Source organism: Muntiacus reevesi, chromosome X, assembly GCF_963930625.1.
Source record: "Muntiacus reevesi chromosome X, mMunRee1.1, whole genome shotgun sequence".
Lineage (NCBI taxonomy): Eukaryota > Metazoa > Chordata > Mammalia > Artiodactyla > Cervidae > Muntiacus > Muntiacus reevesi.
In genome coordinates this window covers 127,709,656-127,724,024 of record NC_089271.1, presented here as the reverse complement: position 1 = coordinate 127,724,024, position 14,369 = coordinate 127,709,656, and positions in this window count along the sequence as shown.

Below are 14,369 nucleotides of genomic sequence, written 5' to 3'. Positions count from 1 at the left end.
TTAGGATGTCTGGTCCTGGGCTTTTGTTTGCTGGAAGATTTCTGACTACAGTTTTGATTTCCGTGCTTGTGATGGCTCTGTTAAGATCTTCTATCTCTTCCTGGTTCAGTTTTGGAAAGTTATACTTTTCTAAGAATTTGTCCATTTCTTCCAAGTTGTCCATTTTATTGGCATATAGTTGCTGATAGTAGTCTCTTATGATCCTTTGTATTTCTGTGTTGTCTGTTGTGACATCTCCATTTTCATTTCTAATTTTGTTTATTTGATTCTTCTCCCTTTGTTTCTTGATGAGTCTGGCTAATGGTTTGTCAATTTTATTTATCTTCTCAAAGAACCAGCTTTTACCTTTGTTGGTTTTGGCTATGGTTTCCTTTGTTTCTTTTTCATTTATTTCTGCCCTAATTTTTATGATTTCTTTCCTTTTACTAACCCTGGGGTTCTTCATTTCTTCTTTTTCTAGTTGCTTTAGGTGTAGAGTTGAGTTATTTATTTGATTTTTCTCTTGTTCCATGAGGTAAGCTTGTGTTGCTATGAACCTTCCCCTTAACACTGCTTTTCTGAATCCCATAGGCTTTGGGTTGTTGTGTTTTCATTGTCATTAATTTCTATGCATATTTTGATTTCTTTTTTTATTTCTTCTGTGATTTGTTGGTTATTCAGAAGTGTGTTGTTTAGCCTCTATATATTTTTTAATAGTTCTTTTCCTGTAGTTGACATCTTGGGATGATTTCAATGTTTTTTAATTTATCAAGGCTAGATTTATGGCCCAGGATGTGCTCTATCCTGGAGAAGATTCCTGTGCACTTGAGATAAAGGTGAAATTCATTGTTTTGGGGTAAAATGTCCAATAGATATTAATTAGGTCTAACTGGTCCATTGTATCATTTAAAGTTTTTGTGTCCTTGCTAATTTTCTGTTTCGTTGTCTATCCATAGGTGTGAATGGGGTATTTAAAGTCTCCCACTATTATTTTGTTACTGTTAATTTCCCATTTCACACTTGTTAGCATTTGCCTTACATATTGTGGTGCTCCTATGTTGAGTGCACATATATTTATAATTGTTAAATCTTCTTTTTGGATTGATCCTTTGATTATATGTATTGTCCTTCTTTGTCTCTTTTCACAGCCTTTATTTCAAAGTCTATTCTATCGGATATGAGCATTGCTACTCCTTCTTTCTTTTGGTCTCCATTTGCATGAAATATCTTTTCCCAGCCCTTCACTTTCAGTCTGTATGTGTCCCTTGTTTTGAAGTGGGTCTCTTGTAGACAACATATATAGGGGTCTTGTTTTTGTATCCATTCAGCCAGTCTTTGTCTTTTGGTTGGGGCATTCAACTCATTTACATTTAAGGTAATTATTGATAAGTATGATCCCGTTGCCATTTACTTTGTTGTTTTGCAAGTTTATACACCCTTTCTGTGTTTCCTGTCTAGAGAAGATCCTTTAGCATTTGTTGAAGAGCTGGTTTGGTGGTGCTGAATTCTCTCAGCTGTCACTGGTCTATAAAGCTTTTGATTTCTCCTTCATATTTGAATGAGATCCTTGCTGGGTACAGTAATCTGGGTTGTAGGTTTTTCTCTTTCATCATTTTAAGTATGTCCATTTCTTCTGACTTCAAGAGTTTCTATTGAAAGATCAGCTGTTATCCTTATGGGAATCCCATTGTGTGTTATTTGTTGTTTCTCCCTTGCTGCTTTTAATATTTGTTCTTTGTGTTTGATCTTCATTAATTTGATTAATATGTGTCTTGGGGTGTTTTGCCTTGGGTTTATATTGTTTGGGACTCTCCGGATTTTTTGGACTTGAGTGGCTATTTCCTTCCCCATCTTAGGGAAGTTTTCAACTATTATCTCCTCAAGTATTTTCTCATGGCCTTTCTTTTTGTCTTCTTCTTCTGGGACTCCTATGATTCGAATGTTGGGGCATTTGACATTGTCCCAGAGGTCTCTGAAGTTGTCTTCATTTCTTTTAATTCTTTTATCTTTTTTCCTCTCTGCTTCATTTATTCCCATCATTCTATTTTCCACCTCACTTATCCTATCTTCTGCCTTACTTATTCTACTGTTAGTTCCTGCCAAAATGCTTTTGATCTCAGTTATTGCATTATTCATTATTGATTGACTCTTTTTTACTTCTTCTAGGTCCTTGTTAAGCATTTCTTGCATCTTCTCAATCCTTGTCTCCAGACTATTTTTCTGTATCTCCATTTTGTTTTCAAGATTTTGGATCATTTTTACTATTATTATTCTGAATTCTTTTTCAGGTAGACTCCCTATCTCCCCCTCTTTTGTTTGGTTTGGTGGGCATCTATCATGTTCCTTTACCTGCTGAATATTTCTCTGCCTTTTCATCTTGTTTAGAGTCTTATGTTTGGCATAGCCTTTCTGTATGCTGGAAGTTTGTGGTTACTCTCTATTATGGAGGTTCCTCCCTGTGGGTGGGGTTGGACAAGTGGTTTGTCAAGATTTCCTGGTTAGGGATGCTTGTGTTAGTGTTCTGGTGGGTGGAGCTGTATCTCTTCTCTCTGGAGTGCAATGAAGTGTCCAGTAGTGAGTTTTGAGGTGTCTATGGGTTTGGTGTGACTTTTTGCCACCTGTATTTTAATGCTCAGGGCTATGTTCCTGTATTGTTGGAGAATTAGCATGGTATGTCTTGCTCTGAAACTTTTTGTCTCTTGGGTGGAGCTTGGTTTCAGTGTAGGTATGGAGGCTTTTGGATGAGCTCTTGTTTCTTAATGTTCCCTGGAGTCAGGAGTTTTCTGGAGCTCTCAAGTGTTGGATTTAAGCCTCCTGCCTCTGGTTTTCAGTCTTATTCTTACAGTAGCCTCAAGATTTCTCCATCCATACCTCACCGATGATACATCATCTCCTTTCAAAGACAATGGGCTGCCTTTCTGGGTGCCTGGTGTCCTCCACCAGCGTTCAGAAGTTGTTTTGTGGAATTTTCTCAGGGTGCAAATGATCTTTTGATGAATTTGTGGGGGAGAAAGTGGTCTCCCTGTCCTATTCCTCTGTCATCTTAGGACCGCCCCCCCCCCCAGTGGGTTTTGTAGTCTCACTTATAAGGATTATAACAGTGTTCATCCTGGAATTATATGCAATTAGTACACCCCACACATTTTACAAATGAGAATGATGGATCTATTGGACCCAAAATCTGCTCATTTGGTAATTTTTCTGCATTCCTAATTCTTTCACTCATTTAGCAAATATTTATTGAGCACCTCCTATGTGAAGTCTATTAGGAATAGGTGATAGAGTGGTGAATAAAACAAATCTAGAACCTCAAGGAGCTTACATTCTGCTGGGTTGAGGCTCAATAGGATAACCTTCTACAAGATTTTCAGGCCCTCTCTTATTCTCTCTGCTGCTGCTGCTGCTGCTAAGTCGCTTCAGTTGTGTCTGACTCTGTGTGACCCCATCGATGGCAGCCCTCCAGGCTCCTCTGTCCCTGGGATTCTCCAGGCAAGAATACTGGAGTGGGTTGCCATTTCCTTCTCCAATGCATGCATGCATGCTAAGTTGCTTCAGCCATGTCTGACTCTGTGTGACCCCATGGACAGCAGCCCACCAGGCTCCTCTGTATTCTCTCTAGTGTTCTAGAAAATTATTTCAAAGATCACTTATCACTAATCTACTGGCTCCCACAATGATTCCCTTGCAAATAAATTTTGTTGTGATGATAATATCAGGAGTAAAACTGATGAACACCCTTACCATCCACACACCCACAAACCCACAACCACACACTAAATTATCAGTGATAAGGAAAAATAATTATTCCACTGAAAGCTATGCTGCAAAGTGTCAAAGTGTCTAGAGATTTGGTTCTATTTGAGAATGGGAGGACTAATGACCAAGTTAATTGGGCTCATCAAGCCAGACATTTGATGACATTCTGTAAGTTAGGAAAATAAAATGAGTGTGATATAAGATCAGCCTTCAGATTAGCAGTTGCCCTGTCTAATCGAGCTCACAATTATTCTGAATGTCCAATCCAATCAGAGTTACAAGAAAGACCAGAAAAATCTTCCAAGAGGCAAAGACCCCATCACGTCCTCTTGTTTGCATCTGTCATTGTCAACAGGTAATTAATCACCAGGTTCCACCTCAGTGCTACAGGAATTTTTCTAATGATTTATTATATGAATAAATAAGGAGAAAAGTCTCCAATGACATAATATGCATAATATATATTTTAATTGGAAGGCAATTTAGATATTTATTTAGGCCATGTTCATGTGCAAGTTATTTCTAATGATGGAAAGCTGCTTTGGTGGAACTAATTATAATAAATTACTAGTGACAGTTGCAAACATTAGGTGTTCAGTGAAAGTGATCAATAGACCAAAAGCCAAGCTTAAACATAGTTGCAAATGCTTTATATGAATTTCTTATGGAATTAAAAAAGGACCCCCTTTATGTTGTTATATGAGAATGAGTCCTCTAAGCCAAGTGCAGTAAGATCTTCTCAACATTCATAAAGCTGCCTTAAGATACAGATGTATGTGCACCAGGAATGGGATTCTGTCCTGTCCCAGAGTGTACTTAATACTCCAAAGAATTGAGGGTATTAAGGCAATGTTGAAATATACCAAATAAACTTCACTTTTCTTAGAAATCAATTTTATCCTGGTACAAGAAGTGCTGGACTTGATAGAAACCAGTTAGATGAAAATTTAATTTCACAAATTTTTCATTTATTCTCACTTTTGTTGTCAGTGAGAAAAGAAAACAGGTCAATTTCCATATAAGCACAAATAAAAGCCAACAGAAATGTACTTAGAATCATGCAAAGGCCATTGAAATATGGGCTGGACAAGTAGAGTCCTTACTGTCCAAAATAATCTTGCTCAACCTGAAGCCATTTTTCTGCTTCAGACCATATCATCACAGATCCTGGTTGTGTGCACTGTAAAATGTTCCAGGGTTAGTAGGACCTTCCAGTTTTGCTTGATATTTTGAAACCATGGACCACACTGAAAACAGGCCATGCACAGAAATGCTGGTTCCTAGACTACCAGCAAATGTCCTGGGTATAGTTTAAAATGGTGTGTTTTTTTAATTTAAAAACTGCAAGAGGCATAGCAAATAATTCAAACGTTCTCCTATCACCACTCAGTTTATGAATAATGCATCAAAGATATAAATGAAGCCACCCATGTAGTGCATCTCTTCCTGCTCCTATTCCCTCTCTCCCTCCCCAGAAGTAAACACTATCACAAACTTGGTGTTCACTATTTCCATGCATGTTTTATACTACTCTGTATACAAATGTATCTATAACAACATAAAATATTGTTTTGTGCTTGATGATATCACACTGTATTTTTCCATAAATTCTGTTCTTTTATTCACTCAACATTGTGGCTTGTAAGATTCATCCACATTGATGTGCATAGCTCTAATTGAAACATTTGTACTTCTGTAAGTACTCCATTGTATTCATATACCCCAAGTTTATCATCTGTTCTCCATAGATGCACATTCTGGTTATTTCTACCTTTTTATTATTACAAACAAGGTTGCTGTGAGCATCTTTACTAAAATGCATGTTCAAGAGTTTCTCCAAGGTATACATTTAGGCATGGAATTTTGGTTGTAGGGTATACACACATCTCCAGCTTTACCAAATAATGCCAAATTGTTTTCCAGAGTTAATGTACCACCACTAGCACTGCCCACCAGCAATGTAAGAGGGTTTCAACTGCATATTTTTCAAAAGTTCCTTTTTTCCTCAGAAAGTTATTCCTTTGAAAAAAGAATTTACAACATGGTCCTAGGCCAGTCAGCTGGATTAGCCAGTGTTCACCTGGGGACACAAATGGATCATTTCAAGCTCCTAATTCTCATTTCAGCCAATCTCAGGACAAAATGGTGAAGCACATGACATGCATCTTTGGTAAGTTCTACAGCCCCTTCTGCACTTGCAGCTCCCAGTGATTTGATGTCTCTCATTGAGTAGTCATAGTATTGCCAGCCACTACTTTATGCTCTAGCCAGTTCCCATTCTCATCACATCTTACCTGTCAATCTCTGACTCATTCATTTATTCATTCAATAAATATATACTGAGTGCTTAACATTTGTTAGACATTATATAATGGGATTTAAAATAGAAGGGAAGGGTCAGAGTGGACAAGACTGGTACCTCTTCTGCCTTACGTTCTAGCCCACTTCTTTTTGTCAGAAAATCTGAAAATTAAAGCAAGATAAGAAAAGAATGAGTATTAATTGAACACCTGCTATGAGCTAGTGTGTCTGTGGCTGAAATGACTTGCTCACTGTAGTATATAACATACTTATACAGTAACAATGGCTGCTATCAATGACCCAAAAGAAAGCGAGTAGAAATAGAGCTGTCATTTATTGAGCATCAATGTGTTCCAGGCACAATGATGTTATATCCTTTTAATTCTACAACAGTACTCTGATGTAAATAGTGTTATTATTTGCAATTTGCAACAGGGAAACTGAACCACAGAGAAAATCAGTGATCTGCCCAAGAGTTTGACCTAAAATTCAAATCCTAATCTTACCCCACTAGTCCAAGGCATCTTATGGCTGATGGCAGGAATTTTAAATATCATGAACCAGACAAGGAAAACAGTTTCCCATTCCAAGCCATTATATGCAGGCTAGACAGACAGGATGCAATTTGCTGATGTGATTTTTGCCAAGAAAACATCAAAGGAATCTTTAATCACTGTGAGTGAGCTAAGGTCCCATTGTCTGTTATAGATGGTGCCTCCCTCAGGACAAGGTCGTGGCGTGCAAGTCTGATTCACTGCCTAGTCTCATTTCATGTCATAAGAGCTAAACACTATTACCTCTGAGTTCAGGTTCCTTCCACAAGAAATCTCCCTAACGTCTAAGAATGAAGGGTAAAGGCCAAGGTGGAACTAGCTGTGAGGCCATAGGCAGTGTCTGAATCCTCTTTTCAATGTACAGGACTTCTCTGGATTCAGCAACCCCAAGGAAAACTGGATGAGAGAAATAATGACATTATGGAGTCAATCCCAGAAGATCAAAGAATAGCATCTGGCAGCAACCCAGTTGCCACTGAGAACCTGGAGGTCAGATCTCAGTTTAGAAGTCACCTCTTCAGGGAAGTCTTCCCTCACCACCCAGGCTCAGGCTTGTTGACCATCTTGTATGGCTTCACAGAACACTGTGCTTCACAGACCACAACACAGACTTGTCACTGTATGTTGTTTAGTTACCTGCTTGTCTCTTCCATCAGAATGGTGAGATCCATAAGATAAGGAACTATATTTATCATTTCGCTTTTACATTTGCAGTGACTAACGTAGTGCTCAGATGCTCAGTCATGTCTGACTCTTTGTTACCCCCATGGACTGTAGCCAGGCTCCTCTGTCCATGGAATTCTCCAGGCAAGAATACTGGAGTGGGTTGCCATTTCCTCCTCCAGGGGATCTTCCTGACTCAGGGATCAAACCCAAGTCTCTTATGTCTCTTGCATTGGTCAGTGAATTCTTTACCACTAGTGTACCTGGGAAGCCCCGACTAACATAGTGGCTGGTACAAAATAGGTACTCAGTGGGTGTTTGATCAATAAATTAATGAATATACACATGAAATTAGGGCTAAAAAATTCATTCTCCTTTCTTAGAAGAAAAGACTCAGAAGTGGTCTGACTGAAGCATTACAAGATACGGGAAGGCAGGACCCCTCAGACCCACAAAACATCCATAACATTTAATCAGCATTTGCCCTGTGCCAGGTACTGTTCTAAATGATCTTATATTTATTGACTCATTTAACCCTTACAAAAATCCTATGAGTTGGCTGTTATTATTATCCTTATTTAATAACTGAGGAAATTGAGACATAGAGATGTCAAATATCCAACCCAAGGTCACTCAGCTAGGAACTGGGATTTATACCCAAACAATATAGACTTCACATATGCTCTCTTCATCATAACCTGGGTAAACCATGAAAGTATAAAGGTCTTTCTTGACTTTTTGCCCCCAGATAAAACGCTGATAACTCAAGAACTACTGTCTTTTCCTCCGTGTAAGCACCAAAATCTTTATGAGACCAGACTGTGTATTCCTGAAAAACTTAACCCTGTCTCATGGATCTATACTCCTAGCCCTAATATGTTTTGGCTGTTTTGAAAATGTGTCATGCTAAGTTGACAAGAAGACCTGTAGTTGAATCAGACTATCATTGTTTCTTGGGTAAATTATCTTAGATTAGGCTGTGGTGCTAGAAAAAACTGGGTTTGAATACCAGCTCTAACATTTACAAACAAGAAGGTATTACACAAATATTCAAACCCTCTAAATATAAGTTTCTCATCTGCGAAGAGCTACTAAGACTATCAATCTCAAAAAAATGTTCTGATCACCAAATGTGATTAACCATGTAAAATGCTTAGTGCAGTGCCTGGCACAAAGGGGATGTTCAACAAATGTCAGTGTTATCAGTGTTATCTATTCATTTTCTTCCTCAGAAAAAGGGGATTCCTACTACACATCTCCCAGGATTGTTGTGAGGACTAAAGGAGATAAGGAGAGTATTCCTGGCAATTGGTTATCTCACGCTGTTGTGTCCCTCTTGATCCCATTTTCTCTGCCTTCACTGGGATTTCAACTGGAGACTTACCTCTAAACTAAAACTACTTTTTAAAAGGTCACCTGTAACTTCCAAAATGTCAATTCTAATGTCCTTTTCTCAAGTTTCATCCTACTTGCCCTGTCTGCTACATTTTTTCATTATTGACCGCTCCTCTGTCTTATATTTCTCCCCTCTAGTTCACTGTAAAATTGCATTCTGTTGCTGCTGCTTCATAGAGAGATATCTCTTATACTGGAAGCTCCTCTATGCCAACCACTTCAGCAGGCACTTGCCAATGTTCTAATCCTGGCACGCACCACTTCCCACTGAGCCCACTCTTGCTGGGCAATCACATCTACTCCTGTAACTACAAGAGCTCATTCTGTGTGGATGAGCCCCAAATTTATGACTCTGACCTGAACCTAAACTGAGCTTGAGTCCTTCATCTCTATTTCTTGCTGGATGTCAAGTCTGACAATCTCCTCTTTCCTCCTCCCTAAACCAATACTTCCTCCTATGTTTTTGTTTGTTTTCAGTTAATTGTCTTACCATCTCCTAGGCCATCAGAGCTTGAAACCCTAGTAATCGCTTTCTTTTGTAGCCCTTATTATTTCTTGTTCAAACTGGAACAATAATTATCACATAAGCCTCACTGATTCCATTCTCAAACTGCTCTACTCCATTCTTCAGCTGACTCCAGTTTCATAGACCTAATAATAAAGCCACTCCCGGGTCTCAGAGAATCCATAGACTTAACAGTGACAAAATTAATATTTCAAATATCTTAACCCAGCAATCTTGCCTTCAAAGTCCTTTACCAATTCAACCCCATTCTAAACTTAATATTATTCCCCTTGGCATTTCACAAAGCTGACATAACTTTACCACAGAATTTTATGTTTAAGTCATGCTCTCTGCTTGGACTGTCCTGCACAAGTCCCCCTTCTTTCAAAGACATCCATGTTTCAAAAGCACTCTCATCCATTATGGGCTTCCGAGGTGGTGCTAGTGGTAAAGAATTTGCCTGCTAATGCAGGAAACACAGGAGATGTGGGTTCGATCCCTGGGTCAGGAAGATCCCCTGGAGGAGGAAATGGCAACCCACTACAGTATTCTTGCCTGGAGAATCCCATGGACAAAGGAGTCTGGTGGGCTACAATCCATAGGGTTGCAAAGAGTCAGACACAACTGAGCGAGCTCATCCTTTAAGCTCCTCTAATATTCTACCTCAACCACATGGCCATCTTAAAATGCCTCAGTGAAAATTCCTGCCTTTTCCTTATAATCCAATAGTACCTATTTTTCAGCATTGTTATGGAGCTTTCCATAGTCCAATTTATAATTATTTAGATATAGATCTTTCTCATGGACTGGATTATAAGTTATTTGAGGATAAACACGAAGCTCTGTTTTTACCTATAAATTGTCCATAGAATCCAACATAGGGTTTTACCTATAGTATGAATTCAGTAAGAAGTGTGTGTGTGTGTGTGTGTGTGTGTGTGTGTGTGTGTGTGTGTGTGTAGGTTTTAGTGGAACTGGGTCTTATATAATCTGAACCTCCATGAATTCTGCAATCCTTCTCATCAAGGAAACCCATGGAACCTCATGTGCTCTCTAAATGAGTAGACTTCAGAAACCTACCTGAGCTCCAGAACCCACCCAGTGAAAGGTGTGGGCAAGGGACTGAACTCATAAACCTCTGCCTCACTATTAGCAGCCTATAAATACCAAGTAATTCAGTCACATAATTTGAAAATTTGGAAAAGCCTTTAGTTGAAATAATCTTAGGATTCCAAGGGGCCTAACTCATTGCAGCCTTAGACAAATGTTTTAAGAATGTCTGTATATAAAGCACAGAGGGCAGCCTGTCATCATGGGCTTACCATCATTAATTCACCCATCAAATTTACAGTGATACCATTATACTAAGCATTAATAATTCTCAGCATAATAACAGTGATAACAGCAGGTAGTTTTTCAAAACTATTACCCATGTTTCAATAACACATCTTGAATATTGCACTTAAAGCAATCTCCTGAGTAGAGATGGAAATGGAAATATTCTGATAATAACAGTTTATAGTAATAATAGTTTAGAGCTCTAGCTTGAAGTTGGCTGTGTATGTCTTTTCTTTTTGAGTCTTTGGGTAATACCATTTATGGAATCTCATTTTTCAAAAGTACTAGACTAAGCTGATCTCACTTGATAATGCTTTAGTCATAGAGTGGCTACAATCCAAGTAGCTTCTAAAAATCATAGAGCCTCAGAAATGTCATTGGCCCCCAAAATAACAAACAAAAATGTATGACAGAACTTTACCTGTTAAAAGAGTCTACTCTATACCAATAAACCACTTAAGAATGGACAATTCACAAGAAGTACTGAGGTTCAGTAGATAAAAACAACACATTGAGAGTCTGCCAAAGCTGGGTTTGAAACCTTGGCTTGGCCACTTCTGTTTGGCAAGTCACTCAATACCCCTGGTCCTAAGCTTCCTGTAAGATGGAGCTAGTACACCCATCTCATCTTGTTGGGGGAAGGGGAGGGGATTGGGACATAATATGCATAAAGTTCTCTGACATATGAGGAGCACACACTGCATGATAGTATTCTCATTTTGAGTTGGTCTGCAGTATAAATAAGCCCAAAGATGTGAACCCTGATCTCCATATGGCTCAGTTCATACAATCTTGGTTTTATCCAACAAACTTCTTCCCCTGAGCCAGTCTGAAAAGTCCCTGCCACTTTGGAACTCACAGTGTAGAGGGCCTTGGTGAGAGATGGCTATGGTATAGTGTGATAAATGCTATGATAGTGTATACATACTACAGGAGCACTTAGAGAAGGTTTCTTGGAGGAGATGGGACCTACATTTAGAGTACCTATTTCCAGGATGGACAAAAGGAAAAAAAAGGCTTTTGCCAGAGGAGACACATGAGCAAAGATTAGCTGATTTTTCTCTTGTAACAAATTGTACTACCAATCCTGCTCAGTGCCTTGTGATTCCTGTAGACAGAGAAAGAATAGCTGGATCAAGAGAAACTCATCCTGTTCCTGGGAAAATAACTTAGACCCTTCACCCTTCTGACAGGAGGAGGAGCTTGTGGGCATGATCTCTGTGTAACTAGGATAGCAAATTATTTACATAGGGTTCTCAAAGTCCTTCCAGATGCCAATAAACATAGAACTTCTTGGGGGAAAAAGACAAAAGCCAAATTAGCTGGGCTTAGTAAATTGACATTTTCAACATACTAAAGTTTAGCTCTAGAAGATTTTAGCATTCATGGAGATTTGGGCTTCCTGGGGAAATGACTCTGTGGGTCTGACTCAGGAGAATGACCTTTGCCAGCTGTCAACTGCATCAAAGAGCTTTTTCAACCTGTGTGAGGGGATTACAGATGTGCTGAAATACTGACCATCTTCAACATTCAGCAGACCAGGAGGGCTTGGGGCAGCCAGAGCCCTGGACTTTTCAACTCTGGCAGTGAGAAGTCCTTTCCTTTCACTCCATGAGAAAATAATACCATTCTTTATGCCATAACAAGAAAGTAATGGAGAAATTCTGCTATGGGGTTCCTTCTCTAAAGGAACTTCTCAAAAGCAATGCCAGCCTGAGCTATATTGGTGCTAGAGCTAAGGGCATCATCATCATTGTCACCAGTGGTATTTCTATTATTAAAACTGATGCATTCTCTATTCTGAAAGAGTCACTTAGCTTCCCCCAAACATCTTGCTCTGCTCCTAGGGCAGCGTGATGATCAGAATGAATGTCATGGGATTACGATTCATAAGATAGAGAAGAAAATCCATCTTAGTCACAAGTCATTGTGGGCTGCAACTAATTTCAGAAAATGAGCATTTATTTAAAGTGGGTATTAACCTGTCACCATATGAAGAAGCTCTAAATAAGTCTGTGCATGTATGTGGAGGCAACATGGAGCAGTAGTCTCCCACTACCCAAGAGCAAATAAATACTCTGGCTAGGAAGAGAATGATGAAAACAGAGGCAAGAAATCATGAAATCCCTTTTCACTACCCTTTCTCTTCTACTTAAAACAAAACCAACTGATCATCCTTTCTATGTATCATGGTTTGGGCTTTAATTTTTTTTTTTTTTTTTTTTTTTTTTTTTTTTTTTTTTTTTGGCCAAATGTTTATATCAAGGGCCATTTGGGGAATGTTTCAGATGGGTCAACTTACTCTGGATTTGCAGCTCTGCTGTCAATCCAGGGCAGACTCCCAGCAGAAATCTCCTAATTGGCTGTCAGTGAGTCACTTTTATGCACAATCTTTTCTTTCAAACTCTTTCCACTCCAGTAACACGGCCTCTCTACAACAGCCCCCACACACGTTGGAAGTGTAGGTGTGGGAATGGGAGTAGGAGGGCTGGAAACCACACTGAAGTGGTGCTCCAACAGTTGTGAATAGTCTCAAAATGTTTTTACCATGAACGTGCTTCAGTCATGTTAAGACAGTCAAAACAGTTTGACAAGTTTCTGTTTGACTCTGGTCTCGGCTACTGTGTTCATGACCTGATTAGCTAGAGCCTAGTAGGGATTGACAAGAGTGGCAAATCCACCGAGACAGCTCTCTGCAAAGGGAATTTATGGCTGTGTAATACTGTGATTAACCCCAAGCACCCACAAGCTGTTTCCCAGAACACAACTCCTTCTTCAGAGCCAAGGAAAGCAGAAGAATGAAGTCAAACATTTTCTGCATGTAAATATGTCCACCCTTCAAACACATTTGCTTGTCTTTGAATATGAGTTTATCATTGCCAATGGGAATCTGGAGCTGAATTTGAATCTTGGCTCTGCCACTGAATAGCTGTGTGACACTGAGTGATGTACTTAACCTCTCTGAGTCTCATACCTTTATATGTAAAAATCTGACCATTGACCCCCACCTCCCAGGATGATTGTGTTTTCATGTGAAAACAGCACAGTGTCTAGTTCACAGTTGGCAATCAATACATGTGGACTTCCTTCCTTTCCTTGACTAAAATATTTGAATTATGACTTGTCACCATTACTAGAACAAGACATACAATATAGAGGTCACTTGAGGTCCAAACTTCATGTCCTATGCAGTATTCCAAAATGATATCACAAATCTTAAAAGTTCTCTGTACCAACAAGACAATGCCGGTTTTCTCAGCAGGATGCAATCGGCCACCACATCCGTCATCCATAGGAAGTTACCTCTAGAACTTAAATATTCTTTTTGGAGGCTCTGGGGCATTGATCTCTGAAGATGAGATATCCGAGCAGAATTCTTTTACACTATCTTTGCACATGCAGCACTTAGCCTTCTTAATGGTCTTCCCTCCGCTGCTACTGACTAACTGATCCTCTGGCACCTTAGTGCCGACAAATGCCCTTGCTCTTGAAATACCTTAGACTTCCAAATCATATTGCCTGGGGAGCTGGAGTGCTGAGAAAGGAAATAGGGTATGACAGAAAATTAAATTGAGCCCATATTTCCTCATTATTGGGATTGTTATCTTTAAGGTTGAGATGCCAATAAACCCTGAGACTGAATTAAGCCCCTCTTCTCTCTCTTGGCCTTGCTTTTGCTTATCTCATTTAAGTACTTACCTTATTGTATTGTTATTAACCTTTGAGATCCTTTGGGTCAGGAACTATGCCTTGAAGTTTGTCATAAACTCAGCAACTAACATAATGCCTGGCATGTGATAGGTGCTCAGCTAAAATTTGCTGAGTGAGAGCATAAATGAATGAGCGTTGGCAAAACAATTTATAAATGCTTTCACCAA